Source organism: Hypanus sabinus, chromosome 18, assembly GCF_030144855.1.
Source record: "Hypanus sabinus isolate sHypSab1 chromosome 18, sHypSab1.hap1, whole genome shotgun sequence".
NCBI classification, from domain to species: Eukaryota; Metazoa; Chordata; class Chondrichthyes; order Myliobatiformes; family Dasyatidae; genus Hypanus; species Hypanus sabinus.
Window position 1 is genome coordinate 42,885,714 of NC_082723.1, and position 25,087 is coordinate 42,910,800.

A 25,087-nucleotide genomic window follows, 5' to 3' on the forward strand; every position below is an offset into this window, starting at 1 on the left:
AATACTGTTCACAATGCTCCATGAAAGGTCTTGCCAATACCCTACATAACAGAGATATAATCTCCCTCCTCTGTGTTTAATTCTCTTTGTGATAAGCAATAACATTGTTTTACCTTTCCTAATATGGTATACCCATGGTAGTTGTGATGATGGACATTTTATATAGGAATAGGATTATGCCATTAGTTCCTAATTACGTTGACTTATCAGATAGTTCCACTATTTTGCTATCTCAATTCCTCAAAAATCTCATAAAGATACCAGACCAAGTTTTAATGGAGAACTACATTAAACAAAACGCATAAACCTCAGTGCTTATCTGTGTAAATCTAAACCTGAAAAATTAGGTTTGCCTTGATTTGTCCTTTTAAGTCAGTGAGTGATCTGAATAAATGTCCCCAGAGGTCTTCACTGAATTAATTCTATTTTAACACTTGGAAGACTTTGGCTGAGTTCATGGAAAGGAAAAATGTAGAAGAATATTGGCCAAATGTAGGCAAATGGGATGAGCTCTGGAAGGCACCTTGGCGTGGATCAGTTTGGCTAAAGGTTTGTTTCCATAACAGCTCTTTAGTAACTACTCATTTATTTCTCACTATTGTCACTGTAGGGCAAGGTCAGAATAGCCTACATTGAGTGACTGATTCACTCTGTTTTATTGCCTTGACTGATTGGCCTGCACCTACTTCACAAATTCCTCAGGTTCTGAAAGTTGTTAGTTTTGTTTCACAGAATTTTATAATAGTTGGTGTTAGACCAGTTGTGCACTTTGCCAACTTGACATTTTCAGGAAAATGCATTCATGCTGCAATATCAGAGTGTAAGCAAATAGCTTCAGCTTCAATGCATTTTTGCCATGTCCATTTGTAACTTCTTGGTTGCAATGGTATAAAACTACTGTTCTTTCTGTAATTATAGCAATACAGAGGTTCTTTCATTAAGTGACAAATCAGGGCAGTAGTTTGTGTTACAGCCTCATAACTCTTGAAATCTGGAACTGGTACCAATCTAGGGTGCTAAAGTCTTAAGTGTATATATACATACACACACACACACACACACACACACACACACACACACACACACACACACACACACACACATACACACACATACACACATATATATCTATAGAGCTAGGATGCCTGGGGCTTTTGCACTGTACTGCAACATATTGCACTGCACTCTACTATAGAGGAGGGAGGATATATGTCACGACATATGTGAATGATGATAAAACTGATAGGTCAATAGTCTGGACAGAGGATGGGAAGGGAGCATGGAGAGGGGAATTGTGGCTGCAAAAAGGGAAGAGAGTACAGAGGGGGCAGAAGCACCACAGGGATATTCTGTGATGATCACTAAGCCAATTGTTTGGAATCAAATGCCCTTGCCTGGTCTCTCAGGGTTGGGGGTGTTTGCACTCATGTAACCACAGCATTCCTTCTCTGCCACCTGTCCCACATCCCTCCTGTGGTGATCCACCCCTGCCATCCCCAACATTCTTCGCTCCCATCAAATTTACAAACCCGCTCTCTGCTCCACATCGACAAATACAGTACTGTGCAAAAGTCCCAGGTACCCAAACTATATATATGTTTTATATATGTGCCTAAGACTTTTGTGCAGCACTGTATGTACAGAGAGTGCATTCTTTGAGTAACCTTGTGGATTTCCCCTAGTTGTCTCTTACAATAGGGAGCACATCATACACCAGCTGGAGCGGATGGCTCATTATTTCAGATACTAGGTTCAATCCGAACCACTGATGTTTGCCATGTGGAGTTTACATTTTTCTCCCTGTGACTGCATGGGTTTCCCCAGTAGCCCCGATATTCTCCTCCACGTTGAAAATATCCGCGTTAGTTGGTTAATGAACCACTGGAAATTTCCCCTTGTGTGCCGTTGAGTGACAGAGTAACAGGGAGTTGATGGGAACATAGGGAGAATAAAATATATTAGGGTGGGATTAATGTAAAACTAACTGTTTGATGGTCAGTGCAGACACAGTGGGTAATTCGATGGGAGAGAGGAGCGAGGAGTTGGTTGATGGAAAAATAGTATTAGTGCTTGCTGCTCAGTATGGACATCACACCGAGGGCTTATTTGTTTCCACCTCTACGTTTGAAGAGCTGAGTGAAAGGCCCATTAATCCTGTAAATTTGGCTTAAGCAAGATGGTGGCAGACCTGATGCAGGAGAACAAAATGTGGTGGGGTGGGTGGCTGCAAATCCAATGGTCACGCTCAAAGGATGCTGAGGAAGAACTGAGCAGTGAACAGCCAAGTGTTCCTGATGGAACCACCGTCAAAGATCAATCACAAGAATCCCATGGAAACACAGCGAGTGCTTGTTGTATGCTAGAAAGCTGGCACTATTTAGATTAAACCTAAAGCATACAACAGGCAAAAAGCAAAGTATGTTCCTCTGATCATCTCTTTACAAAGTATAAACAATAGGAATAAGTCACCCTGCTGCTTGCTCTACCTCCAGCTCCAACATTCAACATGACTATGGCTGAACTTTTACTTCAACACCACTTTTAAGCATTAATCCTCCATCCCTGATGTCTAAAATCCATTGATCGGTCTTGAATATATTCAGCAGCTAAGCCACTCAATCCTGTGCATCTGCACCTTCAAACAATATGGTGATACGGTCGTGGAGAGCATTCCAACTGTTTGCAATACTGTTTGGTACGGAGGCACGAATGCACAGGATCAGAAAAAAAGCTACAGAAAGTTGTAATCTCAGCCGGCTTCAACCTGGACACTAGCTTCCCCACCTTTGAGGATATCTTCAAAAGGCAAGGCCTCAAACAGGTAGCATCCATCACCAAGGACCACCACCACCCAGGACATGTGCTCTTCTCATTACCATTAGGGAGGAGGTATAGGAGCCAGACAACACATACTCAACATTTCTGGAACAGCTTCTTCCTCTCTGCCATCACATTTCTGTATGGACAATGAACACTATGTCACCATTTATGCTCTTTTTGCACTACTTACTTAATTTTTTATACATATATTTCTTACAATTCATAGCATATTTTATGTATTGCTCTGTACTGCTGCCGCAAAATAAATTTTACAAGATATATTAGTGATAATAAGCCTGATTCTGATTCAGAGATAGAATTCCATGGAGCCATTTCTTCTTACCTCTAGCTTGAAGGCCTGACCCTTTACTTTGAGACTGAGCACTGATTCTTGACCACTCAGGCAGAGGAATTACTTTCACTGATGCTACCACTGAAGAAGTATGCAAAATTTTTTTAGTAAGATCACCTCTCATTGGGTGGATGCCTTCAGGCTCTTGTGCCCCCTCCCTGATGGTAGTAACGAGAAGAGGGAACATTCTGGGTGATGAGAGTCCTTCATGACAGATACTCATTTCCTGAGGCATCATTTTTGAAGATACCCTTGATGCAGGGGAGGGTCATGTTTACGTTGGAGGCGGCCGAGTCTACAACCCTTGTGATCCTGTAGATTGGAGCCTCTGTACCAGGCTGTGATGCAAACTGTCTGAATGCATACATACATCTATAGAAATCTGCAAGAGTCTTTACTGATGTATAAAATCTCTTCAATCTCCAAGAGAAGAGCCGCTGGTGTGAAGCCTAGAGTGGACATGGAGAGGATGTTTCCAATAGTGGGAGAGTCTATAACCAGAGGATAAAGATTTGGAAAAAATATGAGGATCTAGGGGGTGATGCATTTAAAACTACACTTTCTGGTTCTTGATTCTTCTAGTGACCAATTTATGTCTCTCATAATTTTATACACCTCTATAAAATCTTCCCTCATTGTCAAGCGCTCCAATTAAAATCCCAAACTAACAAAACTGAAGCCAAAAAAGTCAGTTATATCACTTCTATTTATGGGCTCCTGCTGGGTTTTAAATGGTTACCCCATTTCCCTAGATTAAAACTCTGATTCCATTGGGTGTAATGTAATTCTGAATCTCCTGTGAGCCAGAATTTTTTCCTTTAATTTGTCTCTTCCCAAGACAATATCAAACATGAAACACGATACTTGTTTTTTCTTCTTTGGGTTACGCTTACAAATCACAGAAGATCATTGAAGGAATACCAAATTACACTAAATTCCGACAGAATGTAAAATATATTGTGTTGCTAATTATTATTTCAAATAATCTTGGAAACATATACCTTACTTTGTATTGTCGTTGTCAATAACTGGAAGTGGCTGTCAACATTTGATGACATCTGGCTACACTTATGGAAATGATTTTTTAATTTTATTTCCAAATGATTGCTCCTTTGCTTTCCTGTAAAACATTATTTTTGATTTAAAGCTGACAGGATCCTGCCGAGATAAAATGTAAGTGGTAGTAGGGAAAAAGAAAGTGTTGTCAGGAAGTTATTATCAGATACTCCATACGGTTGGATTGAAGTTTCTGACACATTGGTCGACTGAAGACTTTGTTGGAGGGGAAAGCCTAGCCGCTTAGGAGATACCTGGTTCATTCTGAATATATTGCCATCCAGCAAAGTAGATTGCTTCATTCATCTATACCATTCCTAATAATAAATTGAAATGTAACTTGCACCATAGAGGCAACTTCAATTCATCATTTACAGAGATTATTTTTGTATTCATTACAAGAACAAACAAATGTTAACAGAATTACTATTACTGTCTACTTTGTGATGGAACATGTTTTTTTTACTGAAATATATTTTTGTTTAGCTAGGAGCACATTGCACAAGTCATTCATGCACAATGTGAATTCTATGACAGTTCAGCTGAACTGTGGACAAAAGTTGCCAAGCGCTACTTTGAATTACAGAAGTTCTAATACTTAGCCTGCAAGCAGCATACACTATCTTAGGCTATCTGACCATTAACTCAGTACAATCTGTTGGGTCTTGGTGTTCTTAAATTAGCTGCCGCATTTTCTGAAAGGCAAGGGTGACCACTGTTCAAATGTACTTCCATTGCCCGCCAGTTCTTTGGGACCACATGATGTCAGTTCAAACAAACATAGAACAATATGACACAGTAAAGGACCTTCAGTAAATGATGTTATGCTAACTATTTAACCTACTCCAAGAAAAATGTGGCCCTTCCCCTCACACACAGCCATGCATTTTCCTTTCATTCATGTGCCTATCTATGTGTCTCTTAAATGTATCTGCCTCTAACACATATGGGTTAGGAGATTAATTGGTCACATAGGTATAATTGGGCGGCAATGGTTCATTGTTTGAGACGAGCCTGTTCCTATGTTGTATCTCTAAATAAAGAAAAGCTCTTTCAATAAAGAGGTGACAATCAATATTAGAGATTTTGAAGTCACCTATGCTTTTGGAGGGCCTATAGAATACTTCCAAATGTGTGGTTGCTCCTTTCCTGTTTCTGATGTCCACCCAGTAAATGATCCTTCCATGAAGTCCTCCCTTTCTTCAGCTGTGATACCATTGCTGATTAGAAATGTCACTTCTCCACCTCTCTTACTTCCCCTCCCTGGTCCCCTTTGAAACATATAAGTCCTTGAACGTCAAGCAGTCTTTCCTGCCCTTGTGACTGCCAAGAGTCCGTAATGGCTGCAATGTTGTACTTCCACGTAGTGATCCAAGTTTCCTGATAAAAACACATTTCAATCCATCCTACTGACTGTACTCACGCTCTATCTGTTGCCTATCCTTTCTCAGAGTCTTTTTATACATTGCAACTACCCTTACACCAACAGCACCATCGTCTGACTTCTCACTTTGGTTCCCTTCACTCTGCCAATCTACATTAAACCTTCCCCAGCAGCTCTGGAAAATCTGCCCATAGGGACATTAATCCTTTTTGAGATGAAGTATGATCCACCCCTTTTATACAGGTCACGCCTTCCCCAAAAGAGATCCCAGAGATCCACAACTCTGAAACCCAGACCTCTGCACTAATTCTTCAGCCTATTATGAGCCTCATAGGCATGTGGCATAAGTAGCAATCCATGGATTATTACCCTTGAGGTCCTGCTTTTTATCTTCCTCTCTAACTCCATATATTTGCTCTTTGGGACTTCAACCATTTTCCCAGGTACATCTTTGGAAGCTACATGCACCACAAATTCTGGCTCTAACCCTCCTCCTTAATAATCTTGGGAACTCAATCTGAGATGTCCCTGACCCTGGCACCTGGGTGGCAACAATCATCCATGAATCTTTTTCAGGTTCAAGGGATCTCCAATCTGTGCCCCTAATTATTGAACACAATATCAAAGTTCAAAGTGAATTTATTATTAAAGTATGTATGCCACCCTGAGATTCATTTTCTTGCTGACATTCAAATCAGAATAAAGAAATAGAATAGAATCAATGAAAACCAATGCACATAGACTGACAAACACCTCATGTGCGAAAATGACTACTTGTCCAAATGCAATATATATAATAATCAATATTATTATATAAATAATACTGAGAACATGAGTGTACAGTCCTTGAAAATGAGTCCATAGGTCGTGAAATCAGTTCAGAGTTGAGGTTATTCATTATCATCGCTGCTCCCTCCTTTCCTTTTGAGCCACAGAGCCAGTCTCAGTGCCAGAAATCCAGTCGCTGTGGCTTTTCCCTGGAAAGTCACCCCCTCAGAAAATATCCAAAGTAGTGTACTTGTTACTGAGGGGAATGGCCATAGGGATACACTGCACTGTCTTCCTATTCTCTTTCCATCGCTTGACAGTCACCTAGCTATCTGCCTCCTGCCATTTAGGTGTGACTGCCTCCTTGTAACCACTGACTATCAAGCCCTCATCCTCCGGAATGATGTGTAGGCCATCCAGCGGCAGATCCCTAAAACAGTCTGCAAGTAGTTTGCAGAGGGATGCATCTCTTGCAGGTGTAATTATCAGGGACACTGTAGGTCTCCTTGACTTCTCACATTGTTACAAAAATACATTCTTTCTCTATCACAGCAACATGCAGTGAAGCCAAATACCCAATTGCTCGCTGCCTGGGTGAAACTTCAACTTCCATTTTGTTTCCATTCAAAGCAAACATGTAAAATGCTTCAAAACAAATTAACACTGTGGTACCTCAGGGATGTGTGCTTAACTCATTGGTCTACTCTCTCTACACCCAAGAGGCACAGCTCAAATGCCATCTATAAATTTGCTGTTGCCACAACTATTGCTGGCACAATTTCAGATACTGATGAGAGGGCATACGGGAGTGATCTGTATCAGCTGATTGAGTGGTGTTGCAGCAACATTCCTGCACTCAATGTCAGTAAGACCAAAGAACTGATTGTGGACTTCAGAAAGAGTAAGACAAGGGAACACACACCAGTCCTCATAGGGGAATCAGAAGTGGGAAGAGTGAGCAATTTCAAGAGCCTAGGTGTCAATATCTCTGAGGATCTATCCCGGGCCCAACATATTGATGCAGTTAAAAAGAAGGCATGATTGTGGCTATATTTCCTGATGAGCTTGAAGATGATATGAAACCAAAGACACTCGCACCGATGTACTATGGAGAGCATTCTAATTGGCTGCATCACCGCATGGTATGGGGGTGGGGGGAGGGGGGCTTCAGCACAGGATCAAAGTAAGCTGTAGAGCAATCTAAACTTAGTAGGCTGCATCATGGGCACTAGCCTCCATAGCAGCCATGACGTCTTTAAGGAGCGATGCCTCAAAAAGGTGCCATCCACCATTGAGGACCACCATCGGCCAGGACATACCCTCCTTCTGAATGGGCACTGAACCCGTGAAAACTACCTCAATACTTGTTAAAGTTTTAAAATCTTTATTTTTAAACAACGTACTTAATTTAACTATTATATGTGTGTGTGTATATATATCTCTGTTTGTGTGTGTGTGTGTGTATATATATTATTTATTTACTTAAATTCACAGTTTTTTTTCTCTATGATTATGCATTACATTATACTCTGCTGCAAAGGCACCAAGTTTCACAACATATTTCAGTGATGTTAAACATGATTCTGATAATGATTCAAAGATAAAAGTTAACTTTTTTCTCAAACTTAACAAGCACCAAGCAATCTTGACACTTCAGTGCAGCCTCGTGGAAGAACGCCAAAAACAACATTATCCTAATCAAAACAAACAAGCTTTCTTATACAAAATGTGGTGGGTTATTTTCAATTTTATTTTATGATGAATTTATTCTTTATTACAGATTTATTAAGTATAGCCTTCCATCATCGAATATGTAAAAAAAAGTAAGACAATTAGATAAATGTGATTTTGAGAGTTAGCAATGGCTCAGTGGAATGAATTTCCTTCAGTGTTGTAACCAAAAATGAAATAAGTATGAATAAATGATTCATTTTTCTTTAATGTTTTACATGGCACTGATTGCTTCAATAATGTTAAATGTGTCAGAGGCCAAATTGAGAAATACATGCAATTGATTTATTTTTACAGATTTGATTTATTTTATTGTAAGCAAGGAGAATAGTCATGTAATAATTATGATGTATTATTATAATTATAATGTAGATTTTTGTAGATTATAATGTAGATTTTTTCCCCTCAAATATGTATGTTTGGCAGCCTTTCAGCATTAAAGTTAGGTCATCTCTAATCTATCTAATATGTAAATAATTGTCAGTTAGTTTCATAAAAGCTGCTGAGCAAATCCATATTTGAACAAATCCCACAGATCTTCATACTGAAAGGAATATGCATAGATCACCACTTGGGTGGGTACGTTTGATAACATTGCAAACCAAAGGGATGTAATTATTCCTATGCTTTTTCTATTCCTACTAATCTATAGTCAGGAACAGAGAGAGATGTTTTCCCAGTCCAAGCAGCAATCCAAGTTTATTGAGGAATACACACAATTATAGTGTTGGTGACTACAATCTTGAAAAATGTCTAATTTGGGGATAACAAAAGAATACTTGAAGCCTTTGGTCAATAGGGGTATAACTGGTGCGAGCCGGTGGTTTGGAATATTGATCAATATCAACTTAAGCAAACATTGAACAAAATTGCAAGAGATTTTTCTTGATTTTTTTATACTGTTATTGTTCTGTCCAAGATGAAGAATGCTGTTTTTGCTAGTCAAAAGGATGCTTCATTCTTATTCTTTTGCTAGCTACCTGTACTAAATATACTTGGTTTCCATTCACAAAAAAAAATTAATAATTTATTGCCTAAGTATTGAAAATTAAGATCATGTCCTTCTAAACATAGAAACATAGAAAATAGGTGCCGGAGTAGGTCATTCGGCCCTTCGAGCCTGCACTGCCATTCAGTACGATCATGGCTGATCATCCAACTCAAGACCCTGTACCTGCCTTCTCTCCATACCCGCAATCCCTTTAGCCACAAGGGCCATATCTAACTCCCTCTTAAATATAGCCAATAAACTGGCCTCAACTGTTTCCTGTGGCAGAGAATTCCACAGATTCACCACTCTCTGTGTGAAGAAATTTCTCCTCATCTCAGTCCTAAAAGGCTTCTCCTTTATCCTTAAACTGTAACCCCTCATTCTGGACTTCCTCAACATCGGGAACAATCTTCCTGCATCTAGCCTATCCAATCCCTTTAGAATTTTATACATTTCAATAAGATCAATAAACAATAAGTCTCACTTAAAAACACAAAATGCTGGCAGAACTCAGCAGGCTCTATGGGAGGAGGTAGTCACGACGTTTCGGGCCAAAACCCTTCATCAGGTGTTCTCACTTACATCCTGGCATTAAAAATATGCAAAGAAACCCAAAAACAGAACACCAGTTTTCTTCCTTTCTCCCTCTTGATACACAACTGCGATTCTTGACAACTTTGACTTCCATTCATGGATAATACTACTGTGGTGTCCACATCTTAATTTCCACATTTTAACCCTGGTCTCCTTTACAACCATTATTCCATCCCACCCTATCCACCTTCTGTCCATTGGGGCTTCATCTTTTCCCTCAAGTCCAAGGGAAACAAACTTTAACTGGTATGGCAGTCTGTCTGATGACATAATGCACTACTGGATCCAATTGCTGCCTGTTGTTTTCCAGAATAATTTTGAAATTCTCAAAGTCTTCAAGCCGTTAAAATCTTTCTGTCTTCTACAATAACAAGCAGTGAACAACTCATGAATCTCTTTAACACTAAGACTGAGACCATCTGGTTAGATATCTTTGCTGCTTCCTTCCTTTCCTGGCAAGATTTCCCTCCTGCAGTTTGTTTCATCTTACTCTAGCTTCTCCTTCCATGCCCTGTTTAAGCTTACATTGAGTATGAAGCCTAACTTTAGTTCCCATGACAACTAAGTTTATGCCAACTATCACGTACACAGCTACAATAATCTTGTTTTTATTCTTCCCACAGTTCCATGAACTCCTCCAAATCTTACCATTCACCTGCACACTGTTTAGGGCAGTCAATTAACTGACTAGTTCAGAACCATTTTGGGAAAAGGGAGGAAACGGGAGACTGGGTCTTGATGCAGATTGATTGTTGCTCCAAAACACAAGTGGTCACAAGGAGAAGATGCAAAGTCCACACGGACAGGATAGTCAGCATCCAACCACAAGGTGCATCCATTGTGTTAATTGGCATGGTTAATATTGTTCACAACCTTTCCCTTCAGGTAATGGCCTCTTTACCATCACCATTTTGTCAACGTCCAAATGTTGTTCCATCCTTGAAAATTTCCACCATCCTGAGGTCAAGCTTCCATTTCTTACGAACAATTCTTAACAATGATCTTACTCTCCAAACTTGTGCTTAGTTATTACAGAGTTTCTTGTTCCTTTCCCTCTGCTTGATTTTCTTCTCCTACAAACATTGTTAATGACATCTTCGGTGATTGAGACAACGGTAATCTATTTCTCTTCGTGCTTCGACATGTTTGTATATTTTGACATCTTGATTAAAGCATACTACCCTATTAATGCTCTCATCCAAGTAAACGAGACGGTGTTCATCTTCTATTCTGCTTCCTCCTCAGGCAATCCCATTTAGCTTCTACTCTAGTTTTGTGGGTTCTGAGGTAGCTGATGAAGCTAGCTTGTGAACTGGAGTCTCTTCTACAGATAACATCAAGACCTGAAGGATATTTCTTCCACCATTTACGCATATCCTTAAGATTCTCAAGGCCATCCCAAATGCTCCCTTGACACATGGGCCAGAAATTTCCAGACATGAGTGGGTATGTTGCAATTTGTCAAAAAGACTTTGAGCACATCCTTGAAGCTTTGTTCCTCCTTTGGTTCTGATGAAGTGTCTTGACTGAAAGTGTCTACCATTCCTTTCAACAATCTCTTCCCACATCAGAGCTCAGAACAGAGTGCCTTTTTTGGGCAAGTAGTACAGTCTAGCTGACTCATTGTACTAGGGCTGGGGATGTTGGTCATAGAATGAACATATGTTGGTTCATTTATCCTTCCAATTAATTTAGCTTTTTATCCTTTGACAGTATTGACTGGTGATATTCCATTCCTATTCATTCAGACAGGCAGAATTACTCATAACACCTTTTCTTCCAAACCACATTATCTCTGCTGTCAACAAATATCAGTCCTTTGTCGCTCTTGTTTCTTATGTATATATTGCCCCTTGGCAAAACTATTTGGGAAAAGAAACCTTGCTTTGCAGATATATGCTGAAGACACCCAATATTACCTTACCCCAATGTCATTTGACCCCATTTCCAAACTTCCATTTCTTACTAAAAAAAATTGTTCCCCACCTGGTTAGCAAACTTCTCCAGGTCTGAATGAGCAGAAATTTCCTCAATAACTATTGAGAAGACCAAAAACATTTCTTTTTCATGAACTTCATCCCAATCGCTGATTTTATATGCCTCCTTTGTACTTTTCAAAAATTGATCTGTCTATACCTGAACATCTTCTTTGGCTTTAAGATAAGTTTCAGACCATCTATTGATGGCAGCAGTGAAAAATGTCTACCTTCACATCAGTGACACCTCCTATTTCTGCGCTGCAACCCTAAAACATATCCTGGACCGAAAGATTTTGAGATACTCCTGGCTGACTCCTTCATTCTGCTCTCTGTAGCCTGAATTGTGCTGCCACTAATTCTATTAGCTCATCAACCACATGCACATTGACTCTTGATTAATATTTGTCTCAGTTTTAGAATTTGTACTCTGCCCAATGCTGGTGTTTTTAAAAATTGTGCCTGAATTTTGTTGCTCCATAATCAACAGCCCCATCTTCAACTGCCAAATATTCACCATTTACATTCTCACAATAACTGCATACCAACGTAATTCTCAAAATTCAGTTGTCTGATCTGGTATTGACATCGTGACATTATTATGCTAAGAAAATCCATTTATTAAAATGGCTATTATCACAAGTCCTGGATATGCAACCACTGACACCAGGCAGGCAATCTCAAAAGGGTATTGATAATGGCTGGCGTCACCCATTTTATAAAGGTACTGCCCAGAGGAAGGCGATGGCAAACTGCTTCTATAGAAAAATTTGTCAAGAGTAATTCATGGTCTTATGATGTACAAGATATGACATGACACATAACAAACAAACAATTCTCACCAGTTTGCTCTTTTCTATAAAAGAAATTCAAAGAGCATGTGTGAAACTAGTTGAGTTGATGACTTCCTATTTGTGATTACATTTCTGAGTCAAAAGTATATGGGCACCACAGGAAAGCCAACATTATGTTACCATAACTAATTGCCTGTGAAAAGGTCATAGAGTAACAGAAGTAAACAAAATGGAAACAGGCCAGCTAGCATGTATCTGTTGATTTTACACCAGTCCTACCCTCCAGTATTCCTACGATATTTCCATCAATCCCCACCTCTTCCCCCAGATTCTACCACTCACTTACACATTACGGATAATTTACAATGGCCAATTAACCTACTAACTAGCATCAACTTGGCATGTGATAAAAAAAAAATAGAACCCAGATAATGTCCAGGTGGTCAGAGGGAGAACATGCAAATTCCATGGAAAGAGGAGAGGTCAGTTGACTTGAACTATGAGATAGCAGTTGCACTATGTTGATGTGGTGAATGATCTTGTTAAAGCAGTGCTGTCTGTCTATTTAAGGCACTACCCACAAAATGCTGGAGGAACTCAGCAGGTCAGGCAGCAGCTACAGAAATAAATAAACAGTCTATGTTTGGGGGTAAGATCTACAATTCTCATAAATGTTACATCAGACCATCCTCCTTGCTTGCAATAAAACTAAACAAATCGATAAAACCTAATGAATTAAATATACTTCTCAATTTGCATTCTAACTCATTTAACATTGTTGAAGCAGCTAGTGCCATGTGAAATATTTTAAAAAAGTGGATCATTTATTCATATTTGTTTCATATTTTGTTACAACATAGAAGGAAATGGATTCCAGATAGTTAATACTAACTCTCATCTTCAGGACCAAGCTGTCATTGATGATGTCTGACCTACTGAGTTCCTCCAGAATTTTGTGGGTGTAGTTTTGCATTTCCAGCATCTACAGATTTTCTTGTGTTTATTTAATCCACTGTCTGTTGAGAAAGGAATTCCAGCGTTAAGACCGAGCAACAGTGGTCAAATGGTGAGCACAAACAAGAAGCTGGAGGACTGCAGCAGGTCGGGCAGCAACTGTACAGTGAACCGGACAAGTTGTCGTTTTGGGTCAAGACCCTCCATACGTACTTGTTGCTCCGGACTCCAGCACCTTGTTTCTCCAATTATCAAATGGTGATATATTCCCAATTCAGAATGGCATGTAACATGGAGGAGAAGTTGTCAGTGGTGTCATTTCTGTGCATCCACTTTGATAAACTACTGCAATTCTTTCAGTAGATGGCACATTGCAGTTACAGTGTGTAAGTGGTAGAGGAACAGGCAGTGGTTATCAAGGGGTTGCTTTATCCTGCATGATAAATATTTTATTACAATACCACATTACTACAGAGCTCTTCCCTTTCTATAAGGCAGGAGATAAGTTGTTCACCATAGGAACAGAACCTTGGACTTTCTCTTGTACACAGTGCTTTAAAAAGCCTGGTTCAGTTAAGTTCCTTGTTAATTGTATCCTCACAATGAGGGACTTATTTATTGAGATACAGTGCGGAACAGGCTCTTCTGGCCCTTCAAGTTGCACTGTCCAGCAATATCCCAATTTAACCCTAGCCTAACCAAGGGACAATATGCATTAACTAATTAACCTACCAACTAGTATGACTTTGGACTGTGGGAGGAAACTGGAGCACCCAGAGGAAACCCACACAGTCACAGAGAGAACGTAGGCACTCCATACAGACAGCAGCAGGAAGTAAGACCACTAAATATTAGGAAGAAGTGGTTAGGTGCTCTTCTCTTAGAGATAATGACTTTCTGTCACTGAAATCAGCCAAAACATGAGTTTTGTTTTTGCCTTTGTGCAGTGAATGTTTCATTACCCGAAGAGCAGTGAATTAATCTGTTTACAATGTAATCATTCTTAAAATCCACAATTCAGACTTATAGTAAAAATGAAGTCATTGGTATGACTGGACATGGTTGGCCAAGTGAAGTGCCCTGAGGAATATTTGCTGCAATATCCTGTAACAATTGGGCTTCTTTTGTCCTGATACCACTTCAACCCAGGGAAGATCATGTGAATAATGAGCTAAAATATATTTCATATTTCTCCAAATGAGCAACTAATTAGTTCTATGAACAGCTAGAAAACTAAGTGATTTTGCAAACTGACGAATAATCCATTAGTGTAATTTTATTAAAGATCCAATAAAAGGAAATAAAAAAATATTTTTACCATGAGACTAAAAAACAATTGAACTGTTTTTGATTAAACACAAGAATAATATAAAAGGAAATTCCATAGAAATGTATATGTCTTACACTTCACTGGAAAAAAATTCACCTCTGTTATTTATTGAAAAATCTTCAAATAAATAGCATTGGATTGTATCACAATGAAATATTTTGGCATTAAAGATATTGTCCCACATACATCAAATAATCAAAACTTTTAACGAGTTTCAACTATTATTTTGCCAAGAATTTTTTGTATGGCTTTAAAATACCTCCCATATCAGTTATATTCCTTTCTAGTGTAACTTTTTAAAAATATAAATAATGTTCCAGGCACATGCTAAAAGAAATTCACAGTACTTGGAATTTTGACTTTGGATCAGAATTCTCTCCTCTGCCTGCTTCCTGTGCTCTGCTCTACCTCATGTTCCTCAAAGATAAGTTGGACATGTTCACCCACTCAACAAGTTGACCTGCAAAGTTGCATTCAGCAACCAGGTAAGTCAGAAACTGTTCTGCAGAACACAGGTGAAAATTTGAGTTGGTACAAAGCAGGCAAACACTGAGACCAAACAAATGGTTCATTGTCATTTTAATCTCATATAATATGACCTATGGACAGCAAAGACTTGTTACAATGAAGAAAGATAGACCATGACCTTTCAAAATATTGCATCCAATTTTGTTGTGGAGGCAACCAACTCAATAAATTGAATGTTTTAACATGTTTGAAGTGCACTTTGATTTGCCACAATGACTCATAATTTTCAGTTGGTGAGGACCTGTTGAGATTGATTAGCATAGCCATGACATTCAAAACAATAAAGCACATGCCCAATAGAAGTATTTTCCACAAGATTCCTTGAAAATGACTGCAATAAAGTCATTGATCTGAAAACTGCACGGGAAATGTTGAGCTTCTAAGTCTTAGTTGTGCTTTCAAGTCCCTAAGGTTCAAGCATAACGTTAGCTAGTGTCTACGTCATGGTAAACAGGATTTCACCATGACCTTAGATTATGCACATCCACTGTGAAATTGTTTGCATGTTTATCTTTAGTTGTATTTTACATGTTTTGCAATTAAAAACTCATAATATTTTCAAAAATAAAATTTAAAACCAAGTACGTCTGTTGCAGTAGCCATAGCAAAATAGAAATGAGTGTGGAGGCACATTTAACAGCCTGAATCAATTTATTTAATTTAAAAGTTGTGCTTTAGACATATTTACACAAGTACAATTCAAATGGGGCTGCTTCCATCTGCAAGCTGTTTGTGTTATAATAATGCTATGTATCTGATACTCTGCACGCCATATGGGAATGTCCCTTGATAAATACTGTGCATTGGATCCTTTACAGGATAGTCTGCTGTTGTAGGTTCCAAAGCCTCTTGCCAACAAACAATGCTTCCAGTTACAGATATTCAATCTTCTATTTTTATTACGAAGGTTTCTTTGCCTTGATTTTCTAATGCCTTCCCATTCTTCACCATGTCAACATCACCCACCATGACTGAACCCCATTTTCAACCAGGAACACAAACTTCCATACCAAATCATCATCATGTTGTAGCTATAGACATGACTCTAAGTAGCATTACAATGATACCGAATGACCTACCTGACTCGTGGCCACGTAAGCAAGGTTGGGTAAGTGTTGAAGTTCTATTGAATGTGTGCTGCTTGAGGTGAAAAAATTATTGAGATTAGTTGCAAGAATGGAAGGTCACTGGATCACATTTTACTTTCAGGTTTTGACTTTTCTGCTCTCCACTGACCTTATCATTTATTGTCATTGTTATAAATGGTTTGTTTTCTAATTCCACTGGAAAAGTGACAAATAATGTATTCAAGTTCCCTGTAAGGACCATGTCTTGGTTTCTCTTGCTCATTTTTGAAACTTCCTGCAGGACAGATCTAATTAAAAGTATACCTTGATTTATTGAATAGTAAAAAGGAATGTGTCAGACAGTATTTGCTGTTGATAATAATGGAATTGGTCTGGAAAATGCATTCAGTCATTTTACACTTCTGTTTATTCGGTACATGCACTCTCCTCAAAATTCTTTTACAAAACTCCAAGCCAATTGCTGCTATTTGGTTGAAAACTGGCTTACACAAGGTAGTGTCCATTCACTTGTTGCAAAATTCAGCTTCCAATCCTTTTGAAGAATTATCATTTGCCTTGGGTTCTTTTATTCTATTGCAACGTTCCCCCCTACTGATGCCAGTGGCATAGAACATTCAATTGCAGTGAGATTTTGAACCTTACTGGTCTGATAATTGAAGAAAAAAAGAAAAAAATAAAGAAAAAAATACTTCAACTCAATTTCTCTGAAAAAAATGCTGTTTGATGGGTTAACAATTAAACTCCATTGAAGCAAAACAGTGCAGATGCCGGAAATCCAAAGCAGAAGCAGAAAATTGCTAGATGTACACAATAGATCAAGTTGCATCTATGGAGAGAGAAGGGGAGTTAATGTTTCAGGGTAAACCTTAATCGGAACTGGAAAAATGAGAGAACCATTGTGCTTTCAGTTGTAGTGGGAAGGAGTGGAGAGGAAATGTCCTTTGGGAGATACAATTGAATTCTTTGTCCTCATTAATGCTGCACATCACAAATTGCAAAGAGAGCTTTGCAAATGTACATTGCGCGCTTTTCCAATGGAGATCCAAGTCTGAATCATTCCAAGCTAACTGATACTGCATCTTGATGTTTGCTGCCGACCGTCACATTGGAAAAACAACCTCTGCTCAGGGAGAGAAGATTCTGGTCTACAGTGCACAGCTGCTGGACAAATGGACAGAGGATTTTCCTGCACTGCAGTCATATGCTGTGAGGTTCTTGCTAGGAGACACTTGCCGCATCCTTAGTAAGTCTCCTTACTTTCCATTCACAGGTTATATTCTCCCATCAGGACTGTACTTGACAGCCTCTAAGTTCCATCTGGTGCACTGACCCATTCCTCTCCAATCTTTACTGTTTCTATTCATTCAATAGCAATACTCTGCTGTAGCTGGTACAGAATTGTTTACAATATTGTGCACCCATTTTGGAATTAGCTGCAAAACATTGCACCCACTGGGCTAAGTGCTGGCAACAGCAAGTCTGATTTTAAATCACAGGGAATGCAATACTGAAATTAACACTATCACTTGCGCCACTACATTACATGGTTCCGTGAATCATACATTTGAAATTTTTGATTCTTAGGCAACTCTCGTGGACAATATTAGGAGACACAACACCAATAAAAAATAGAGTTCATTTTCTAGCCCAAAGCCTATCACTTCTTATTTTGGAATTGAACCATCATTTTGTGACTTTATTTTCTCATCATAAATACTGTTGGTCAATTCTTATCTTGTAATGATATAATCTTTTAAGTGAACAGTTTCAAATATTTCCAAACTCCAGCAGCTCAAGTGGACATTAAAGATCCTGTGGTAGTATTAGAGTCATAGACTTACACAGCAACGAATGGGATCTTTAACCTGTCACATCCATGCCGGGCTCTTTACCAAACTACACTAATCACATTTTGCCTAAACTAGGACCATATCGCGATCTGTGTTGCCAATTTGTCTGTTTAAAAGCCTCTTTAAGTGTAGTAATTTTATCTCCTCTGGTAGCAGCTTCCAGAAGAGCAAAAGCCCCGTACAAAAAGCTCCCCAATATCCTGACCAGTATTAATTACTCACTGAAATTACTGAAGCCAATGAAATTCTTGTTTCTGTTATAGTGTATCAAGCAGAGTGTAAATTAGTTATTATGTTGTCTCTCATGTTGCCGCCCATGCAAGCATTTCTAAATTGAGAGGCATGCTAAATTCTCTCTTTGTGATTCAGGATTTGAAAGCAACAAAGGATTATGCTTACATTTTATTCTCATTGAGCAGGAAATATTGAGGTATGCCTTCTTAAGTTTCCTGATGTGTGTAAACTGATTCATGTATGGTGATCGGACAAAATTTTTAAAAGCCAGTTAAATTCATAAACTCTGCTTCCTCAAACCAACACAATGTAGAAGCCAAACACCCATGTTGTAAAAAATATCAGTGATAACAGAGTGCGTCTTTCCTACAGCATGATGTTGGAAACAGAAATGGTTGGTCATTGTTCAAGACATCTTCATGGAAGGATGCCTCAAAAAGGCAGCATCCATCATTAAAGACTCCCAGCACCCAGGACATGCCCTATTCTCATTGTTATTATCAGGAAGGAACACAAAAATCTGAAGGCATGCACACTCAACGATTCAGAAACAGCTTTTTCCCCTCTGTCAGCAGATTTCTGAATGGGTATTGAACCCATGAACACTATCTCACTCCTTTTTTATGTCCTGTTTTTTCCACTATTTATTCAGCTATTTACACACACACACTCTTACAGAAATTTGCTGTTTTTTCTCTCTATTATATATTGCATTGTACTGCTGCCGCAAAGTTAACAAATTTCATGACACTGGTCATATTAAACCTGATTCTGATTCTGACCTGAGCAACAATGCAATGAATATTCCCATTGATCTGCATCCAGACAATAGCTACTTGGGACACCACTTTCAATGAATTATAGATCCCTGTTTCCAGCTGCCTCTATTCTACTTCACTCCTCTGTGTCCCATCACTCACTGTGCAAGTCCTACCCTGGTTTGTCCTCCCAAATTGCAACACATCACACTGGTCTCCATTAAATTTTATCTGCCATTTTTCCAGCTGGTCCAGATCCTGCTGTAAGCCTTTTATAGTGTTTCTCTCTCTCCACTACACCATTAGTCACAGGCCTCCACGCTACTATTACTCTGGCTTCTCCCGTGAAGCCAATGTCTACTCCAGTTTACAACCTCTTCTTGAATACCAAGCAACAGAACCTCCATGATCAGTCTCCAATGCAGGACCTTAGCAAAAGTCTTGCTAAATTCCATGAAGACAACATCCACTGCCTTGGCTTCATCCACTTTCCCAGCAGCTTCCTCAAAAACCTCTAAGATTGGTTAGACACAACCTACTGTGCACAAAGCCATATTGAATATCTCTAATCAGTCCTGGCCTATCCAAATATTTATATATCCAGTCCCTTAAGTAACATCAAATAACTTACCCACTACTGATGTCAGATTCACCAGCCGATAACTTCTTCACTTATTCTTAGAGCTTTCCTTAAACAACAGAACAACAGTCTTCCAATCTTCCAGCACCTTGCCCATGGCTAAGATTGGTTTAAATATCTCTGCTCGGGCCTCCTCAATTCATGAGGTCCTCATAAGGTCTGAGGGAACACCTTGTCAGGCCCGAGGGATTTATCCACCCTAATTTTCTTCAAGATAGCAAATACCTCCTCCTCCTTAATCTGTATACAGTCCATCTGGTCACTGCTGCTTTGTCTCACTGCTATAGCTTTTCTGTCTGTTTCCCAATTAACTACAAATCAATTTATGATCTCTCCCATCTCTTTTGGCTCCATACAAGACCACTGTGACCTTGCAGAGGACCAATTTTGTCCCTTGCTATCCTTTTGCTGTTGATATAATAAAGAAGCCTTTGTGATTCGCTTTCAGCTTGTCTGCTTGAGCAACCTCATGCCTTCTTTTAGTTGTCCTGATTTCCTTCTCGAGTGTTCTCTTTTATTTTTATACTGAAGTACCTCATTTGCTCATTCCTGCCTATACCTGCTAAACACCTCCTTCTTTTTCTTAACCAGGGCCTCACTATTTCTCAAAAACCTAGGTTTCCAGAACTTGGAATCCCTGCACTGTATTTTGACAGGAACATACAAACTCTGGACTCGCAAAATGTCACTTTTGAAGGCCTCCCACTTAACAAGTACACCTTTGCCAGAAAATAATCTGTCCCAATCCACACTTGCCAGATCCTTTCTGATACTATCAAAATTGGCCTTTCTCCAATTTTGAATATCAACCAGAGGGCCAGACCTATCCTTCCCTAATTATCTTGAAACTAATTGCATTGTAATCACTAGATGTAAAGTGCTCCCCAACTCAAACTTTCATCACCTGCCCGGTCTCATTCACTAATATGAGATCTAGTATCGCACTCTGTCTAGTTGGGATTGGGACCTCTATGTACTGATTAAGGAAACTTTCCTGAACATATTTGACAAACTCTATTCCATCTGGTCCTTTTACAGTACAGGAGTCCCATTTAATATATGGAAAGTTCAAAACACTTAGTATAACAACCATGTGTTTCTTGCAGCAATCTGTGATTGTTTTACAAATTTGTTCCTTTACATCCCACAGACTGTTCAGTGCTCTATAATATAATTCTATTAATGTGATCATTCCTTGCTTATTCCTCAGTTCCACCCATACAGCCTCACTAGACAAGCTCTTCAGTCTGTCCATTCTGAGTACTGCCATGACATTTCCTCTGACTAGAAATGCTATTCAGCCCCTTTAATCCTTCCGCTCTGTCATGCCTAAGGCAATGGAACCCTGGAGCACTGAGCTACTGGTTCTGCTATTCCTGCGACCAATTCTGACTAATGGCTACAATGTCATAACTCCACATGCTGATTCATGCCTTAAACTCATCTGCCTTTCCTATAGTACTCCTTGCACTGAAATGCAGAACAGTGCAGAACCTTAGACCCGCCATCCTCAATCTCTTGATTCCTCACAAACACTCCACTATCTGCTCTGGCACACTGCTTCCTATCTCTTTGCAACTCTAGTTTAACCCCACCCCCCCGTCCCATGCTGCACTAGCAAAACTTCTCACAAGAATATTAGTCGCCCTCCAGATCAGGTGGAAGCAATCCTTTCTGTGCAGGTTCCACCTTCCCTGGAAGAGATCCAATATTCCAAAAATCTGATGCACTTAATGTATTTCTTGAAGGTGTAGTTGTCAGAGACACTGGAGACCTCCTTGGCTTTCCCACATCCTGCAACCAGCACATTCACTATCCTGCTGGGGAGGAAGGAAGGAAGGAAAGAAGGAAGGAAGGAAGGAAGAAAAGAAAGAAGGAAGGAAAGAAAGAAAGAAAGATTAAACAGAAAAAAATCTACCTATCGCCTCCACCCTTCCTCGCCAAAACCTGAACTCGCCACTCTAACACTGCCCCCCCCCCCCCACACACACACACACAATGGTCGCTCTGCTTAAACCCAGCCTCTTTTTTTATTGGATCTTGCCGAGTGCTTTGTTACGCACACTGAAGCATCTCCTTGTGAACTGTGGCATCTAGAATGCCCCAGCTGTCCCCACTCACTTCTTTTGGAATCTCTCTCCTGCTATGCGATCCAACATCTTCTAGAGAACTGTGGCATGCAGAATTGCAAAATCCTTTGGATGCAACCTTGAAAGCTTTGGTGGAGTTGATGGGAAGTGGAAAAGATGTTCTACAATGTGTTCAGGAGATAATAAGAGCAGTAAGAACCTCGAGTAGGTAGCCGGCATCAAGTCAAAGTAACCATATGTTTGAAGTTTGTATATGTTACCATTCTGTATACCAACTTAATATTCATTTTCTTGCCATCATATACAGGAATATAAAGAAACACAACAAAGTTTATGAAAACAAATATACATACAGACTGAAAAACAATCAATGTGCAAAAGAAGATAAACTATGCAAATAAAAAATATAATTTGAAAACACGAGTTATAGGGTGTGGAATCGTTTCAGAGTTGAGGTGACTGAAGTTATCTACTCTGGCTCAAGAGCCTGATGGTCGTAGGGTAATAACTGTTCCTGAACATGAAGGTGTGGGACCTAAGGCTCCTGTACCTCCTGCCTGATGGTGGTAGTGAGAAGAAAGCATGGCCTGGATGGTGGGAGTCCTTCGTTATGAATGGTGCTTCTGTGTGGCAAACTCCTTATAAATGTGTTCAATGCTGAAGAGTGGTGGTTGGGTATTTAAGTCACAAATGTTTGCATTTACAAATTTGCATCATCAAATCTCTCTCTTAGTTTTTAAGGTATACCTTCATGTTGGCCTTACAGGCAATCAGAAACTATCATACTCAGTGAAAAATGAAATTTAAGCGATAGGAAAGTTATTGTATGGTTTAACGGGGGTTTGTGATTAATAGTATCACAATTTGAAAGGACAAGCCTTAGTGTATCCACTTTCTATTTAAGTTCTTGATCATACATCTCAAAGGGACTTGCTCATTATGGTGATCATGCATAGATTCAAGATACATTTATTATCAAAGAATGTATAAATTTTACATCCTTGAGATTTGCTTGCTCATGGGTAGCCACAAAGCAAGAAACCCGAAAGAACCCTTAAAGGAAAAAAATAATAAAAATATAAGACCAACATCTGGTGTTCAAGAGAAAGAAACAAAAACACAAATCATGCAAACAATTGAAGCAAACAACAGCATTCCAAACAAAAATTGAGCCCTCAGATCCAAAGCCCAGAGTAGCCTGGAGTAGGCCCAAAGCCTCACTTATCAGTTCATCATATTAGCAGGCATGGGACGCAGCAGCTGGGACAGTTTTTATAGCCTCAGCACCGTGGAGATGACCAACGTGGAGAATGAGTAAAATTGGCCCTCAGCCCAACCAATACTCTGTCTTTTCAGTCTACCAGCAATCTTGACACCAATTCTTTTCAGTAGCAGGGAGTTCCACTGGTGCAGTCCTGGTAGGGAAAGTTATCATACATCACCACCAGTCCATTTGGTTCAAGTTTGTGACATGGCTGTCAGCCATGTTATCTGATGATAGCACCTGGAATTCAGTACCGCATTTTCGGACTTGTGTGGTGCCTGAAGCAATCAGCACACAGGAAAACGACAGCCAAACTGCCTCCTAGCTGGATTGAGTTGCATGTATCACGACCAAACAGCCCACACCAACTGGGCATTGAAGGTGCAAAATCCCTTTTAGTTTCAGCACAGAGAAGAATCAACATGCAGGCAATGGAACACTACACCCAAAAAGATGTGTTATTTAATCTCAGGCACAAATTAAATGTGGATTTCTCTCTTGGCAAAGAAGCCTCAGGAATTTCCTCTATAGAACAGCTGCTGCACATACCCATCAGTTCTACCCTGGAGAGAGTCATTTGCAAGCAATTTTAATGTCCCATCCACTTGCAAGATGGCGTTTCCATCAATGAGGGGAGGTTATGTTTGCATTAAGGAGAAGATTTTTATTCTTCCTGAAGTACTGATATCTGAAAATATGTTCATTGTTGTTTCCAAGGCAGGAAAACTACTCACTGAAGTTCCTGAGAAAAAAAAATTGAACCTCCTACTAAGATCCATTCACTTCCTCCCCAATCTCCTACAATCCTCTTCCAGAAATGCTTCCTTCTCTCAATGCCCACTCATGTTGTCAGGAAGTGTTGACTAATACCCCCATTTCTGGAAGCAGTTATTTGAGCAACAGTCTTGAATTTGCCCAACATTCCTTCTACATGTAGCACACCAGTCCCTGTAGATAGCTGAAACTCAAAACAGTCAACCAAAGTAGCAAGCACTTGTCCAAGTGACCTGAGAATAGCTGAATATCCCTTAAATGGTATTACATGGCAATGGATTTTAAATCAGTCCAATTCCCACACTACCACACATTGCCATACTAACTACTGCAACCTCTCTCCCCGTCCTCTGCCACCAATCTCATCTATCCAATTCTCATGCTCTTCCTGTGATCACTTCACATTATTTCTGCCTCTGGAGCAGAAAGTCATGGATTTGGCCACTGTAAATTGTTCCTAGTTTGTGGGCAAGTGATAATGTCTGGTGGGAGTTAAAGGAAATGTGGAGAGAAAAAAAAATGGAATGAGCACAAATGGATGCTCGAAGGTCAGTATGGGATTGATAGGCTGAAGGGCCAATAGCGTGAGACTGCTTGGCATGTTCTTTCAAGCCATATCACATGTTTAATAACAACAGTTTGGGTACTTAATTATGTGGGACATAATATTCTGTGAAATGACACTGTATTCTATAATACCCTGCAAAACCGATGATGTAATTAATTACCGATGGTTCCCTGCAGACACAGTTTCTCTTACAGTGAAGGTGATGTAAGGATTGGGAAGATGAATTCAAACAACAAATGTGTGACTTGAAAAGTCAAACTGGGAAGTGAATGCACATTGCTGGAACTAAATATATTCATTGATCAGCTGCTTTGAATTTAGTAAACATTCATGCAGATATCATTTAAGGGAAAGCACTGCTGAATTATTAATGTCTCACTCTTTATGATTAAACTTTTGGACATTTTTTTAAAATTACCATGTTACTTTGGTGTCAGTACTTTGAATTTTTTTAATCAACTTCAATAATTCAATTTTAGTCATATCTCTTCCTTGTTTTTATTAATAAACAACTCAAAACTTATTCTTGTTGTTATATTTGCT

The 25,087-nt window shown here is 39.3% G+C and overlaps 1 protein-coding gene across 7 annotated transcripts in view; it reads right to left on the reverse strand.

The window, feature by feature from the left end:
• Positions 1–25,087, reverse strand: part of LOC132407564 (astrotactin-2-like) — a 1,730,264-nt gene that overhangs the window by 269,879 nt on the left and 1,435,298 nt on the right. The window lies entirely within an intron of this gene.